Source organism: Arachis ipaensis, chromosome B06, assembly GCF_000816755.2.
Source record: "Arachis ipaensis cultivar K30076 chromosome B06, Araip1.1, whole genome shotgun sequence".
In the NCBI taxonomy this organism is placed as follows: domain Eukaryota; kingdom Viridiplantae; phylum Streptophyta; class Magnoliopsida; order Fabales; family Fabaceae; genus Arachis; species Arachis ipaensis.
In genome coordinates, this window is record NC_029790.2 from 58,162,973 (window position 1) to 58,179,822 (window position 16,850).

Genomic DNA, 16,850 nt, shown 5'->3' on the forward strand with positions numbered 1-16,850 from the left:
TTGTTTTTGAGTTTTGTCAGCCAGCCTAATAACTACATCTGTGGGTATTATCTCATTGATCTGCAGCCTTTTCATAAGGGATAAAGGCATTAAGTTGATGCTTGCTCCCAAATCGCAGAGTGCTTTATAAAACATTTTTTCTCCTATGGCACAGGGGATGTGAAAACTCCCTGGGTCCTTCGTTTTTATAGGCAACTCTGGTTGAATGAGAGCACTGCACTCCTTATTCATCACTATTGTTTGTCCTCCCTTGAGTGAGCTTTTCCTGGTCAGCAGCTCCTTCATATACTTAATATATGAGGGCATTTGTTGGTGGGCCTTGATGAATGGTATGTTTACATGGAGGGATGCAAATAGGTCAAGAAACCTTGAGTATATTCTCTTCTCTACAGCACCATTGAGTAATTGGGGAAAAGGTGCATAGAGTTTCAACAGCTCCTTCTATGTCAGCTCTTTTTGTGAAATTTTGGGTTCTTGGTGATCCTTTTCCTGTTTCTCTGCCGATGTCTCTCCAAGTTGTTCTAATAGCTTGTTTTGCTTTTCCTCAGTCTCCTTATTACTTATAGTAACCATCTTGCAATCTTCCCATCTGACTTTCTTTGCTTCACCTCTCGGATTTTTCTCTGTGTCACTTGGGAAGCTATCAGTAGGTTTGGGAATCTTTTCAGATAAGTATCCCACTTGAAATTCCAGCCTCTTGATGGTGTCCCCCTGGTTCTTGATACTAGCTCGCACCTCCTCTTTGAATACCTTATTATCTTGAATCTCTTTGCCCTCAAGCAGAGTCTCAATTTTGGAGAGTCTATCTTCAGATGATGGTGAGTTGAGAGTGGATAGGTGAGATTTTGGTTTTGGTATGGATGTGGAGAGGTGTTGTTAGGGTGGTGTTGATATGATCTCTGTGTGGAATATTGGTGAGCTACATGGTTGTTGGGGTTGTGACGTCTCTGATCTTGGCTTTGATCTTGTTGATTTCCCCACCCAATGTTTGGGTGATTCCTCCAACCAGGGTTGTACGTTTTGGAGTAAGGATCATGGGTCTGCCTGGGTGAGTTTCCAATGTAGTTGGCTTGTTCTTGCTCCTCTTCTACCTCAGCATTCACTCCCTCTTGGGTTGCTGAGGAGGTGGTGATTGCTGCCACTTGGTTCTTTTCCATCTTCTTGGTGAGGTCAGGCAGCTGCTTGGTAATAAGCTTGTTTTGGGCCAGCAGTGCATCGACATTGTTTAGCTCCATTACTCCTCTAGTGTTGCCTCTTTCAGAAGAATAGAAGTAGTCATTCTCCGCTACAGTCTCAATGACATCTATGGCTTCTTCAATGGTCTTTTTCTTGTTTAGAGATCCCCCGGATGAATGGTCTATTGCCTTCTTTGATTCATAAGAGAGGCCTTCATAGAAAATGTGTAGTTGCACCCATTCATTGAACATATCTGGTGGACACCTTCTTGTCAGGTCCTTAAACCTCTCCCATGCTTCATATAGAGTCTCACCATCCTGCTGCTTGAATGTTTGCACCTCAGCTCTCAGCCTGTTGATCCGTTGAGGAGGATAGAATCTTGCCAAGAATTTGTTCACCACATCTTCCCAGGTTGCTAAACTCTCCTTTGGGAAGGATTCCAGCCATTTAGATGCCTTGTCCTTAAGTGAGAAAGGGAACAGATGTAGTCCATAGGTGTTAGAATGAACACCATTAGACTTCATAGTATCACATATCCTCAGGAAGGTGGTTAGATGTTGATTGGGGTCTTCTTGGACACCTCCTCCGAATGAACAATTGTTCTGAACAAGGGTGATGAGTTGTGGTTTTAGTTCAAAGTTGTTGGCATGTATGGTCGGCCTTTGGATGCTGCTTCCACAGTTTCCTGGGTTTGGGTTGATGTAAGAACCCAGAACACTTCTCTCTTGTCCAGCCTGATGCGTTGGACCTTCTCTACCATGGTTGTGAGCCTCTTCTTCATGATGGTTCTCCATGTTTTCATCCATGTCCAATTCAAAGTACCCCTCTTCTCTCTCAGCACCAACTGCTCTCTTTCCTCTTGCTGCCCTCCTTAATCTAAGGAAGGTCCTCTCAGGTTCAGAATCAAAGGAAGTTGAAGCCCCGCTTCTTCTCCCTGTCATACAACCAACAAGGCACAAGCAAGGAAATAGATGCAGAAAGTACTCTTGTTAAAATTGCTGTTAGTGTGAGTGATGTAATATATCAAACAGTTAGTGGGTTAGTGAACTGAATGGTAAATAACTAAGAAAAAGGAGTAGGGGGAAGGGAGGAAAATAACCAAAACTGAAAGTAATTAACTCAAACAGAAATTTAAATCAAACAAAAGAAAAATGCTCAATCTAGTTATCCTCCAATTTAGTCATTGTTGATACAAAATCAATCCCCGGCAACGGCGCCGTAAACTTGATAGCACGGAAACTTGTCTCTCAACAATTTTCCTTCGGCAAGTATACCGAATTATCGTCAAGTAAAAACTCACAATAGAGTAAGGTCGAATCCCACAGGGATTGATTGTTCAAGCAACTTAAATTAGAGGAATGTTCTAGTTGAGCGAAGCAGAATTTGGTTTGAGGGTTGCAGGAAATTAAATGGCGGGAAAGTAAATAGCAGAAAATATAAATGCTGGAAGTAAAGAGCTGAAAGTAAATGAGGGAAAGTAAATTGCAGAATTGTAAATAGGAATGGGGAAGATGCTCATGAAAGTAAATTACAGAAATTAAAGAGAATGAGTAGATCAGAAATGGGGATTCATTGGGTTTAGGAGATGTTGCATTCTCTGAATCAATGCATTCATTGATCTCCTTGGCAATCTTAAGTGATGAAATTCCAATTTCTTGGTAATTCAATCTCTCAAATCTTGATCAATAGCCAATTCCTTGGTCAATTGCTCATGAGAAGAGATGAAGTATGGTCACTGATTATACCACATACATTCCCAAATCAAGTGTTGGTAGGATTACAGTCACCATACCCAACCAAACCCAATTTGGTCCAACATGAGAAAGCATTTCTAGCATGATCTCTTCATTCCTCTTCCAAGGTTCAGAAGAGATCCAAGTATGAATAGCTTCTTTTCCAAGATAACTACCCAATTGGACGAAGATTGAAAGCTTTCTAGTAAAATCAAGAGAAAAGATAGAAGAAGAGTAATGAAAATTAGTATTGATCCATCAAATTACAACAGAGCTCCCTAACCCAATGAAAGGGGTTTAGTTATTCATAGCTCTGAAAATGGAAAACAAAGATGGAGAATACATCATGAAAACTAGAACTAGAAGTGCAGAGAAAGTAAATTATAGAGAGAGTAATTCTCAATTTTCCCTCACTCCCCCAAAAGTTGTTTCCTGATTCAAAACTACCCCTATATATACTACTCTTCTGATCTTCTAGTTGATTCTTCAAGTCTTAGATATGGGCCTTTGGAAGCAGTTATCTTCTGCAGTCGGCTTAGCTTTACTTGCAGAGAGAAAGTGTGAAGTAGGAAGGGTCTTTAGCTCAGGACGTTAGTGGCGTTAACGTTAAGTGAGAGCGTGGGTTCGAGAACGTTAGTGTCAATCACCTTTTTCACTAACGTTCTTCACCCAGGGATGATCCACGTTAACTTCAACGTTAGTGGCACCAACATGACCACTAACTTTGCCTCTTGGTCCTTCGAACACATTATTGGGACTCACCTTTTCCAATAATGTTGAGAGTCCTCCCTCCCTACGTTAGAGTTCATGTTAACTTAGTTAACGTGGCTCTTAACGTAGGGTTGCCAATTCTTCGAGAACGTTAGTGACACTTACCTTTGTCACTAACGTTCCAAGGTGCCCCTACTTCCCTCGTTAGAGTCCACGTTAACTAAGTTAACATGGCTTCTAACGTGGTAATGATAGCCATCTCCAACGTTAGTGACAAAGGTGAGTGTCACTAACGTTGGCTTCTCTTTTGCTTCCCAACGTTAGAGTCCATGTTAACTGAGTTAACGTGGCTCTTAATGTGGCCACTTATGAGCTTGGTCCAACATTGGTGACAAAGGTGAGTGTCACTAACGTTGGCCTTATTTCTTTCTTCCACGTTAGAGTTCACATTAACTTAGTTAACGTGACTCTTAACGTGGGCTATGATGGCTTTCGAGGACGTTTTTGGCGATTACTTTTCTCATTAACGTTGCAAGCTAGCTCCCATTCCACGTTGGTGGTCACGTTAGTTAGACTAACGTGGCTGCTAATCGTGGCTCTCTCTTGCTTCCTTTGTCCTGAAATCAAGTAATAAAGTGCATCAAAGTTCTAATCCACATCCTAAGACATGCATCATCCAATTTGTCATCTAATTCATGCAAAATTCTCATGAAATCATGTAAAGTGCACAATATATGCTTAAATCAAGATGTAAGTGAAATTCTACCCAAAACTTGCTTATTTCCTAAGAAAATGCATGAAACTATCCTAAAACGGTAAAGAAAAGGTCAGTGAAACTGGCCAAAATGTCCTGGCATCAACAACTAATCTTAGGAAACTCAAATCAAATAAACAATGCATCCAGGACACCAAACTTAAAAATTTTCCTATAAGAGACACTAACAAATTGAGAATGCATATGAGAAACAACAAAACACACAAAACAAGAGAATTTAAAGATCAGAGCAATGAAATCATCAAGAACAACTTGAAGATTAATGAAGAACACAATGCATGTAATTTTCGAAAATTAGAGGCATGCAATTGACGCCAAACTTAAAATTAGACACTAGACTCAAACAAGAAACATAAAATATTTTTGATTTTTATGATTTTATAAATTTTTTTGTGGTTTTTCAAAAATTGAGTGGAAAAGAAAATAAAGGGATTCAAAATTTTTAATAAGAATTCCAAGAATCATTGCAATGTTAGTCTAAGACTCCGGTCCAGGAATTAGACATGGCTTACTAGCCAGCCAAGCTTTCAATGAAAGCTCCGGTCCAAAACACTAGACATGGCCAATGGCCAGCCAAGCTTTAGCAGATTATTGCTAACAACAGCAAAATTGATAGAAATCAACAAGCTCTTGTGATGATAAGTTGAAACCTTGGTCCAATAAGATTAGACATGGCTTCACAGCCAACCAGACTTCAACAGATCATCATGAAACTCTAGAATTCATTCTTCAAAACTCTGAAGAACAAAATAGAAAAAAAAATTGGTGAGAATTTTAGATAAGCGTATGAAGATGCTTTGTTCCTCCTGAACCTCTGCTTTCCTATTGCCTTCTTCCAATCATTCATACTCCTTTCCATGGCAAGCTTTATGTTGGGCATCACCGTTGTCAATGGCTTACTTCCTTTCCTCTCAGTGACAATGTTCTACGCACGCTGTCACCGCACGGCTAATCATCTGTCGATTCTCGATCATGTTGGAATAGGATCCATTGATCCTTTTGCGTCTGTCACACGCCAAACAATCGCGAGTTTGAAGCTCGTCACAGTCATCCCTTCCCAGATCCTACTTAGAATGCCACAGACAAGGTTTAGACGTTCCGAATCTCAGGAATGGCCGCCAATAGTTCTAGCCTATACCACGAAGGTTCCAATCTTAGATTAGAAACCTAAGAGATACACAATCAAGCTTGTTTACATGTAGAACAGAAGTGGTTGTCAGTGACTCATTCATAGGTGAGAATGGTGATGAGTGCACATAATCATCACATTCATCATGTTCTTGGGTGTGAATGAATATCTTGGAGAAGAAATAGACTTTAGTTGAATAGAAAAACAAGAGTACTTGTATTAATTCATGAAGAACAGCAGAGCTCCACACCTTAATCTATGGTGTGTAGAAACTCCACCGTTGAAAATATAAAAGTGATAATGGTGTAAGCATGGCCGAATGGCTAGCCTCTAAGGTCTAGGGACTAATGTCCAAAGATGAAAATACAATAGCAAAAGGTCTTATTTATAGAAAACTAGTAGCCTAGGGTTACAGAAATGAGTAATTAATGCATAAATCTTCTTCCAGGCCCACTTGGTGTGTGCTTGGGCTGAGCATTGAAACTTCTATGTGTAGAGACTTTTCTTGGAGTTAAACGCCAGCTTTTGTGCCAGTTTGGGCGTTTAACTCCAGCTTTTGTGCGAGTTCTGGCGTTATACGCCAGAATTCTTGAGCTGACTTGGAACGCCTGTTTGGGCCATCAAATCTCGGGCAAAGTATGAACTATTATATATTGCTGGAAAGCCCAGGATGTCTACTTTCCAACGCAATTGAGAGCGCGCCAATTGGGCTTCTATAGCTCCAGAAAACCCACTTCTAGTGTAGGGAGGTCAGAATCCAACAGCATCTGCAGTCCTTTTTCAGCCTCTGAATCAGATTTTTGCTCAGGTCCCTCAATTTCAGCCAGAAAATACCTGAAATCACAGAAAAAAGCACAAACTCATAGTAAAGTCCAGAAGAGTGATTTTTATTTAAAAACTAAAAAAAAATAATAAAAACTAACTAAAATATACTAAAAACATACTAAAAACAATGCCAAAAAGGGTATAAATTATCCGCTCATCAGAAACCAAAACCATAGCTTGGCTGATTCTCTTTTATGCACCAAGACTCAAATTGATCACCAAATAGCTTTCAACCAAAATTTCAAGCTTTCACTTCCACTCCACTAAGCACAATTAAGTTCCAAGAGCTCCCAAAGCCACAATAATCAAACTATATACATATAAATCACCTCAAATCAAACTAGGGTTCCAATTAAACATAATTTTACAAGGGTTTAGTATCTCTTACCTTCTCCAATAGATTTACTAGCAAGAATCTAAGGCTAAGCAAGGATTAGAGCAAACCTAAATACCAAGAATCACAAAAACTCATTTAATCCAAAACCCTATATACCCAAAATTTTGACGAGAGAAACTGAGAAGGATTCGAGATTTTCTTACCAGTTTCTTATATAGGTTTTGTAGAGCTCTCCACGAGGAACGCGTAGCCACAAACGGTGCGGCGATCGGAGCTCTCTAGCTCAAGATATGAGCTTTAGAAGAAGATGATGATTAGTAACCAAAAGGGTTTCTCTCTTCTTCTCTTTTCAGCATGTATGAGTGTGTTTGTTTAGTGTTGTGGCTGGTTTGGTTCATTTAATGAGCCTTTTATGTGTTGGGCTTGGGCCCAACTTGGGCCCGGTCCAACTTGTTAGCATTTTTAGCCCGTTTGGCCTAACTTCGGGTCAAACCTTTTAAAATTAACGCCCGGTTTTCCATTTCTAATATTTTTCTAAGGTTTTCGCCGGTTTTCACTTTTTCTCATGCGGTACCAGGCAGACTTGAACCGGTTCAACCGGTTTAACTACCGGTTCATGGTTTTTCACGGTTTTTCGCAGAAAGCACATTTTCTGACTCATAAAGACCTACTGAGTCCAAAAATCACCTTTAAATCCTCAAATTCTCACTCTAACTTTTTGGAATCTAATTTGGGCAACATTAATTACTTAATTAACCGGTTGATTAATTGCGGTTCTTACACAATTCATGTACACCTCTGAGAGGAATCTTGTAAACCATGGAATCTCTTATAAGAAAGGAGTTCATGAAGTTGAGACTCTAAATGCCATCTTGGCTCAGAATAAGATCTTGACCCAACAGGTCAACATGATCTCTCAACATCTCACTTGGATGTAAATTGCAGCTGGCAGTGCTCAGGAGGCTTCTCTTGAGAAGAAGCCTATGATCCTGATCAACCTACCATGGAGGAGGTGAATTACATGGGAGAACCCTATGGAAACACTTACAACCCTTCATGGGGGAGCCAACCTAACCTTTCATGGAAGGATCTTCAGAAACCTCAGTAAGGTTTCAACAACCAAGGTGGTAGGAACCAGAATAGGTTCAATAATAGACCACCATTCCCATCTTCTCAAGGGAATATGGAGACCTCTAAGCAGAGCCTCTCTGAATTAGCCACTCTAGTCTCCAATCCCAGTAAAACCACCCATAGTTTATTTAATGAAACAAGGTCTTCCATTAGAAACTTGGAGGTGCAAGTTGGTTAACTGAGCAAGAGGATCCCTGAGATCCCTTCAGACACTCTTTTTAGTAATACTGAGGTTAATCCTAGAGAAGAGTGCAAGGCCATAACCATGGAGGTTGAGGCTGAATTAGAGGAGAATGAGAAGGCATTGAATGCCAGTGGAGAAGCCTTCACTGGGTGTTCAACACCCACCATCCCAGGGAAGCTGGCGTTGAACGCCAGCAAGGATAGAGGAACTGGCATTTAATGCCTCAACCATTTATTTTCATTTTGTTTTTCCTTTCAGTTGTCATAGTCATGATCATATGCATCAGTCAAGAGACAGATTTCACAGCAGTGAAAACAGAACACTCCAAGTGGAGTGTTAAAGTTGAACGCCAGTGAGGAAGCCCTCCTGGGCTTTCAACACCCCAAAAGGGGAGCATTGCTAGCATTGAACGCTAGTCAGAGAGCAGCCCCTGGGCGTTCAAACGCCAGTGCAAAGAAACAAGGAATCTGTGATTCCCTAGCCTCTCAAGACCAAGAGGTCCCACAGAAGCTCCTCCTACCCCACCTTCTTCCTTATTGATAATATTTGCTCGAGGACAAGAAAAACTCTTAAGTATAGGGTTGCAAAAGCTTTGCTTTATGACTTCTACCACTCTTAAGTATAGAAGAAGAGGATGGAGCAAACTAGAGAGCATGCACATAAAATTGTGCAGCCACCTCAACAGAGACAAAGGAGTAACATAGAAGAGATAAAGCATGACATTGGATCCTTAAGGAGGAGTAGTAGCCATCATCATCTAGGTGGATTTGTTCTCTTTATCTCCTTGTCAGTTATTTTTCTGATTTCTATCTATTTTATTTTCTATTTTCTTGCTCTAGTTACATGATAATTTGCATTGATGTCTTTAAGTTGTAAAATGTACCATATATCTCTCACCTTGCTTAAATAAAAATTTTTATTGAAAATAATTGAGAGATGCATGAATTTCAAGTTTAAAATAAGATTAGTTTAATTAGTTTGATGTGGTGTCATTTGCTTTTGTTTTCTAGATGTATGAATTAAACAGTGCATATTTGAAGTTGAAATTTAGGAATGTTGGCTCCAAATAAGATATTTTATATGCTTTTTGACATCGTTTTCGTATAGTTTTTGGTAGTTTTTATTTAGTTTTTATTGAGTTTTTATAGGTTTTAGTGTTAAATTCACATTTTTGGATTCCACTATGAGTTTTTGTGTTTTTGGACAATTTCAGGTATTTTTTGGCTAAAATTGAGGAGTTGGCGTAGAAGTATGATTTAGAGACAGAGAAAGCACTGCAGATGCTATCAAGATCTGACCTGCCTGAATTCGAAAGAGATTTTCTAGAGCTACAGAAGTCCAAATGGAGCGCTCTTAATGGCTATGGAAAGCTGACTTCTAGAGCTTTCCAGAATTATATAATAGTTCATACTTTGCTTCGAATTAGAAGGCCCAAAACTGGCGTCCATCGCTAGCTTCCTGCCCCCTTCCAGGCGTCCAGCACCCAAAGAGCAGAGCCCAGTGTCCAAAGTCCCAGAGAGGACCCCCAGCTGGCATTCCACGCCCAAGGAGCCTCATAGCACATGGATCTCATCAAAGCTCAGCCCAAACACTCACCAAGTGGGCCCCAAAAGTGGATTTTAGCACTAAATAGACTATTTTACACTTACTAGTCATCTGTTTAGTATTTAAAGTGTATTTTACATAATCATTCGAATAAGTCATACACCATACACGTTTTTACCATTGTTTTCACATAAGTATGAGTTTCTAAACCTCCTAGGTTGAGGGGAGGAGCCCTGTTGAGTAATATTAATTAATAAAAGTATTACGGTTTCTCTTCGATCTGTGTTTGATTAATTCTAAGATGTGTTTTCGTTCTTCAACACTATGAATGCATTGAACCGGCATAAGGTTATCACATTCTACATGGGTTCAAAGTGCATCTTTCATCGGACAATGATGAACCACCAGCTTGAATACACCTCTCTTAGACGGTTAATCCATGACTTCGTTAGGAACTTCTCGAGACATCAGTTCAGCCGATTTACGGGGAGATTAGGGTCTCTATGGTAGAGGCTAGAACCAAAGGTGCATCATTCCTCCGATCCGGAAGATTCAACCTTGTCTGTGGCATTTTGAGTAGGATCATCAAGGAGAATGAACTGTATGAGCTTCACCCTCAAGTAGAGATGGATGTGCACTAAACCTGGGGTTTAGATCCGGAGGAGTATTGGCAGCTGCTCAAACCAGTGTCAATCACATACAGCCTGCCATTGAAGAAATCACTCACAAGTAAAGAGAGCAGTAGTACCAGAGTTAATCCAGAAAGACAAAGCAACTCCAACTCTTAACTCTATTCCCAGCATATTATTCTTAATAGCTAATCGAATTGTTTTACCCTTTTCAACATTTATGACATATAATCATTCAAGGTTTACATAATACAAGTCCTTCTGATTCTACCTGACTAAGACCTGCAAGACAACCATAGCTTGCTTCAAGCCACAATCCTCATGGGATCGACCCTGACTCGTTCAGGTATTACTTGGGTGACCTAGTATACTTGCTGGTTCAGTACAAAGCATGGGGATTCGTGCTACCAAGTTTTTGGCGCCCTTTCCGGGGATTGTTGGTTATCTTGTTTATCTTGTAATTCTTAGTCAGGATATCAGTGATGATTCTTAGTTTTAATTGTAAAAAGTAAAAGAACATGAAATAAATACTTGTTATGCAGTAATGGAGAACATGTTGAGGTTTTGGAGATGCTCTGTCTTCTGAATCTCTGCTTTCCTACTGTCTTCTTCTTCACATACGCAAGGCTCCTTCCATGGCAAGTTGTATGTTGGTGGATTACCGTTGTCAATGGCTACCATCCGTCCTCTCAGTGAAAATGGTCCAAATGCGCTGTCACCGTACGGCTAATCATCTGTCGGTTCTCACTCATGTTGGAATAGGATCCATTGATCCTTTTGCGTCTGTCACTACGCCCAGCACTCGTGAGTTTGAAGCTCGTCACAGTCATCCCTTCCCAGATCCTACTCGAAATACCACAGACAAGGTTTAAACTTTCCGGATCTCAGGAATAGCCACCAATAATTCTAGCCTATACCACGAAGGATCTAATCTTAGATTAGAAACCCAAGAGATATGCACTCAAGCTATTGTAGATAGAACGGAGGTGGTTGTCAGGCATGCGTTCATTGGGGAGAATAATGATGAGTGTCACGGATCATCACATTCATCAGGTTGAAGTGCGAGTGAATATCTTAGAATAGAAACAAGCGTGATAGAATAGAAAACAGTAGTAATTGTATTAATTCATCGAGACACAGCAGAGCTCCTCACCCCCAACCATGGAGTTTAGAGACTCATGCCGTAGAGAATACAATATGAAACGTGTAAAGTGTTATGAGGTGTGTAAATACAATAGCAAAAGGTCCTATTTATAGAAAACTAGTAGCCTAGGGTTTACAGAAATGAGTAAATGATGCAGAATCCACTTCCGGGCCCACTTGGTGTGTGCTTGGGCTGAGCATTGAAGATTTCACATGTAGAGACTTTTCTTGGAGTTAAACGCCAGCTTTTGTGCCAGTTTGGGCGTTTAACTACAGCTTTTATGCCAATTTTGGCGTTTTGACGCCAAAATTTTTATGCTGACTTTGAACGCCGCTTTGGGCCATCAAATCTGAGGCAAAGTATAGACTATTATATATTTCTGGAAAGCCCAGGATGTCTACTTTCTAAAGCGATTGAGAGCGCGACAATTGGATTTCTGTAGCTCCAGAAAATCCACTTCGAGTGCAGGGAGGTCAGAATCCAATAGCATCTGCAGTTCTTTTTCAGCCTCTGAATCAGATTTTTGCTCAGGTCCCTCAATTTCAGCCAGAAAATACCTGAAATCACAGAAAAGTACACAAATTCATAGTAAAGTCCAGAAATGTGATTTTTGAATAAAAACTAATAAAACATAATAAAAACTAACTAAAATATACTAAAAACATACTAAAAACAATGCCAAAAAGCGTATAAATTATCCGCTCATCATTGAGTTTCTGATTTTTGCAAGAGAATAATTTTGATTTGAGTCTTTTATTTTTATTTTCTTCTTCTTCAAAATTTTCAAAAATCACAAAAAGTTTTTCAAAAATATTTTTATTTTCTTTGTTTAATCTTTGTTCTTTGAATGTGTCTATGTTCTTGGTAATTTCGTGGTCTTGAGTCCTATTTCCTAAAAATTTTCAAAAATAATTGTTCCTTGGTTTAATCTTGTGTTAAGTTTTTAATTTTAGTGTTTTCTTGTGTCTTTCTTTGTGTTTCTCGAAAATTGTATTTTGGGCTTTCTAAAAATTTTAAGTTTAGTGTTCTTGTTTTGTTCTTGTGTTCTTTGAGTCTTTAAATTTTTTTCTTTGTGTTCTTGTGAGTCTTAAAGGTGTTCTTGAGTCTTGCATGTGTTTTGATCTTAAAATTTTTAAGTTTGGTGTCCCTTGGTGTTTCCCTCCAAATTTTCGAAAATAAAGGGGTTCTACATCTAAAAATTTTAAATTTTGAGTCTTTTTTGTGTTTTTCTCTTTCATCATAAAATTCCTAATAGCTAATCCAATTAGTTTTACCCTTTTCAACATTTATGACACATAATCATTCAAGGTTTACATAATACAACTCTTTCTGATTCCACCTGACTAAGACCTGCAAGACAACCATAGCTTTGTTCAAGCCACAATCCTCGTGGGATCGACCCTGACTCGCTCAGGTATTACTTAGATGACCCAGTGCACTTGATGGTTCAGTTGTACGAAGCGTGGGGATTTGTGCTACCAATTCTCAACTCCAAAATCAAACATGCACAGTTAATTCATATATTTAGAAATTGAGATAGTGCTACCACATCAAAGTAACTAGAAAACTCAACATATATAACTCAAAATCTCATGCGTTTTATTATTTCTTTTCTTTTAGAATTTTATTTAAGCTTATTGAGCAATTGATACGCGGAAACTTACCTCTCAACAAATTTCCTTCCGATAAGTGCACCGGATTGTCGTCAAGTAAAAACTCACAAAAGATTGAGGTCAAATTCCACAGGGATTGGTTGGTTGATCAATGTTAATTGGAGAATTATACTAGTTGAGCGGAATCAGAAGCGAAATTGGGATTGCAGAGAATAAAATTGGCGGAAAACTTAAATTGCAAGAAATTAAAGAAAAAGAAAATTAAATTGCAGGGAATTAAAGTACAGAAGCTTAAATTGCAAGAAATTAAATTGGAATGGGGAATTAGCATGAAGTTAAAGAATAAGAAGTAAATAGAATGGGTAAGATCAGAGAAGGGGATTCATTGGATTTTGGGAGATATTGAACTCTCCGGATCAAATCATTTTCATCTCTTCCTCAATCAATGCATTCATTGACATTGCTTGGCAATCTTAGATGATCGGATCCCAATGTCTTGGCTCACCGATCTCTCTAAGCATGAACAATTGCCCAATGTCCTAATTTAATTACTCATGGGAAGAGTTAAAGTTTAGTCACTGACTATACACACAAATTCATAGATCAACGTATTGGTAGGATTACATGTCACTATATCCATCCAAACCCCAATCTAATCCAATATGAGAAAGCAATTCTAGCATGAATTCTCCTTTCCTCTCTCAAGGATCCAAAGAATTCCAATTATGGATAGCTTGTCTCTCAAGATAACTATCGAATTAAATTAAGACCGAAAGCTTTCAAACAAAAATCAAGAGAAAAGAAAGAAGAAGAAGATGAAAACTACTATTGATCCATTGAATTACAATAGAGCTCCCTAACCCAATGAAATGGGATTAGTTGTTTATGGCTCAATTCAATTTTACAAAAAAAGAAAATGCAGAAAAGTAAAGAAGTACAAAAGGAAAAATTGCAGAAAAAGAAAGTACATCAAACTAAAGGAAAAATTGCAGAGTAAAATGAAAATCAGGGTCTGAACCCCTAGAGCCCCTTCAGGGCCTCCCGAGAGCTCCTTCAATCTTCAATAATTCTTCTATTTATTACCCTCTTCTCATTTTCAATTGGATCAAGTATTTGGATGTGGGCCTTGGCCTTGATTGAAGCAATGAGGAATGATTCTTAGTGATGGGCATTGGCAACAAACTTTCATATTCTGTATAGGTGCAATTTGGAATTGAATTGGCTTTAACGTTGGTGATCACGTTTGAAGGCAAACGTTGATCCAAACATCCTTTGAAAAATGGTTTCTGGTTTGCTGTCATTGACGTTTGACTCAACCTTGGAGGGCCAACATACGCGTGAATGGTCAAATTTTCCATTTCATGCGTGCGCGTGCCGTATACGTGCGCGTGGTTGGGCTGAAAAAGTATGTTCACGCGTACACGTCATTAACGCGTACAATGACGCGTATGTGTCGTTGCAAAATTCCCAACTCCCATTTTTGAAATTTTAATGCGGACATTGGAGGTAGCATTTGAGGTAACGTTGGACCTCAAATGTTCACACATCCACACGTGCGCGTTACTGACGTATGCGCGTGGATGCTAAATTTTCAAATTCTAAACTGAATGTTGCACATCAAGCCTTGGACGTTACTTTGTCCTCTTGTCAACATTGCAAATTTCATTCCCACTATAGACTATTATATGTGGTTGGAAAGATCTGAATGTCAATGTTCCAACCCAACTGAAATTACCTCAATTGGACATCTGCAACTCAGGTTATGCTCCTTTGAAGGGGACAGGGTCGTTGTCGTCGGAGTGCAGCGTTGGAGGCAACATTGGACCTCCAACGTTTACACCAACGTCAGGAACATTGCCAGATTCAGAAGCTCAAACGTGCTGTCCACCCCATACTATTAAATATTGATGTAAATTCGTGAATGTCTACTTTCCAATGCCGTTGAAAGCGTATCATTTGGAGCTCTCCAAGCAGATCCTTACACAGAAACACCACAGACACATGCCTTAAGGTTCAAACTATTGCTGCCTAGCTTCATTTGCTCTTTTCTTTCTTTTTCATTCGTTCTTTTCTTTTTAGGATCTTTATTAATTCATTTAAGTCTTATAAAAAGCACTTCAAGCTCATAATTCAAGAGATATCTTAGCCCTTTTACCTTATTGATGAACCAACTTAGCTAACAAATACCACCACAACACTAGGACTTAATTCTGCACATTGGATTTCACTCTTGTCTTTGACAGTAAATTCTCATAAACTCTTTTATTGAGCTCAAGGACACAGCATACAATTCAAGTAGGACGACAATGAAATAGGCACTTAGACTAGCAGCCCTAAAACGTAAATAAAGAGAAATAAGCAGAATATGAATGTTCATGAGAACAAGATTAAATCATAGTTCCAATATAAGCACTATAAATCAGAGACAGTTAAGTACAATACAACCTCTTGTTATTTTCTTGTTTCTTCCTTGTCATCATCATCCATAGCTTTTGCATCCTTCTTTGTCTCCTTGGATGATGGTGTATAGTCATTCCAAGAGATTGATTAAATTCCTGTAAAAATGATTGGAAGTTGCTTGTTCCCCAAGCACTTGAAAAACAGTTAGCATGCATGTATGCTTATGAATTTCTGAACTTAATTTGGTTTGCAAACACCAAACTTAGTTCCTTGCCTAATGCAGCAGATTCAATACATGCAGAAAATCTCATGTGCTTTTATTAAGAAAACAACTATGAACTAGAAAAACAAACTATGAACTAGAAATTAAACTATTGTTAAGTAGTTTCCCTGATTGGTTGGAGCTAGTGACTAGTCATGCTGAGGATTACAATGTGTTTTTTAATGAAATCTTTGGTGGAAAACCAAACTTAGAATTACACATTCACCCTTGGATTGTTTTGGTGTGGAACACCAAACTTAGCTCCTTGCAATACAGAGAATCTACTTAACTCTTTTATTGAATTAACTAGGAAAAAAAACTACCTTTGGTTGGGTTGCCTCCCAACAAGTGCTCTTTTAAGGTCATTAGCTTGACATTTTGGTCATGAATTTCTTCCTCTTCTTCCAATTTGTTAAGAGGAATAACCTCAAGTGGAAAAAGGAGCCAGTTAGTGCCCCTTGCTTTGAGTGACCCCTTCCAGCAAGCTTTCTTTTATGATTGGCTTGATTGAACTTGCTTGTTGGATCAGGAGTTGGATTGTTCTTTGACCTTCTCCTCTTCATATATATAGTTCTTTATTTCTCGGTCACAATCCTCATTTTGGTGCTTGTTTCTACTGCCTTCACATCTTTGATCTCAGAACTTGGGTGTTGTTGGACAATTGGAGCATCTTTTTCATCAAGAGTTTCTTGAATTGGTGGCTCACTTAGTACAAGGATCTCTTTCACTTGCTCTACCAATTCCTCAATTTCACGCTCATTAAGCACTTCTCCACTCCTTAGATTGATAGCATGATATTCTTCCCCTAGCCAAGGGAGGACATTGGTTAATTCCTCAACAAAATGTTGTGCCAATTGTCTCATTTGCTCTTCTTGATTTCTCCTTGAGATCTCCACATCTTCAATCACCTCTCTTATATTTTACCCTAAAAACTCACTGAGTTGGGCAATGAAGTGGTATCTCTTTGAGAGTTCTTCTATTGCAACTTCTAGGAGATTTTGTGGAGGTGCATTGGTTGGACAATTACGGGATGTTAGTCCTTGATACATGGGGTATGCAACATTAAAATCCCTTCCCAAGTCAAAATATCTGCAGTTGTCATAATCATATGAACCATGTTGTGGCTCTGGGAAGTACCTCATTTCATGTTCTTGATTTTTCCATCCACCATGAGCATAATGATGTGAATCATTATGTAGTGGTGGAAAGTCTTTCATGAATTTTGATTGACCAGAATATGATCGATGCTTCCTTCT

General features: G+C 39.0%; 1 long non-coding RNA gene across 1 annotated transcript in view; it reads right to left on the reverse strand.

The window, feature by feature from the left end:
* Nucleotides 1–16,373, reverse strand: part of LOC110263994 — a 19,619-nt gene extending 3,246 nt beyond the window's left edge. The window contains exons 1-2 of the long non-coding RNA XR_002349720.1: nt 16,362–16,373; nt 14,568–14,575 (exon numbers count right to left, since the gene is read on the reverse strand). This is a non-coding gene — a long non-coding RNA (uncharacterized LOC110263994). The remainder of the gene's footprint in view (nt 1–14,567; nt 14,576–16,361) is intronic.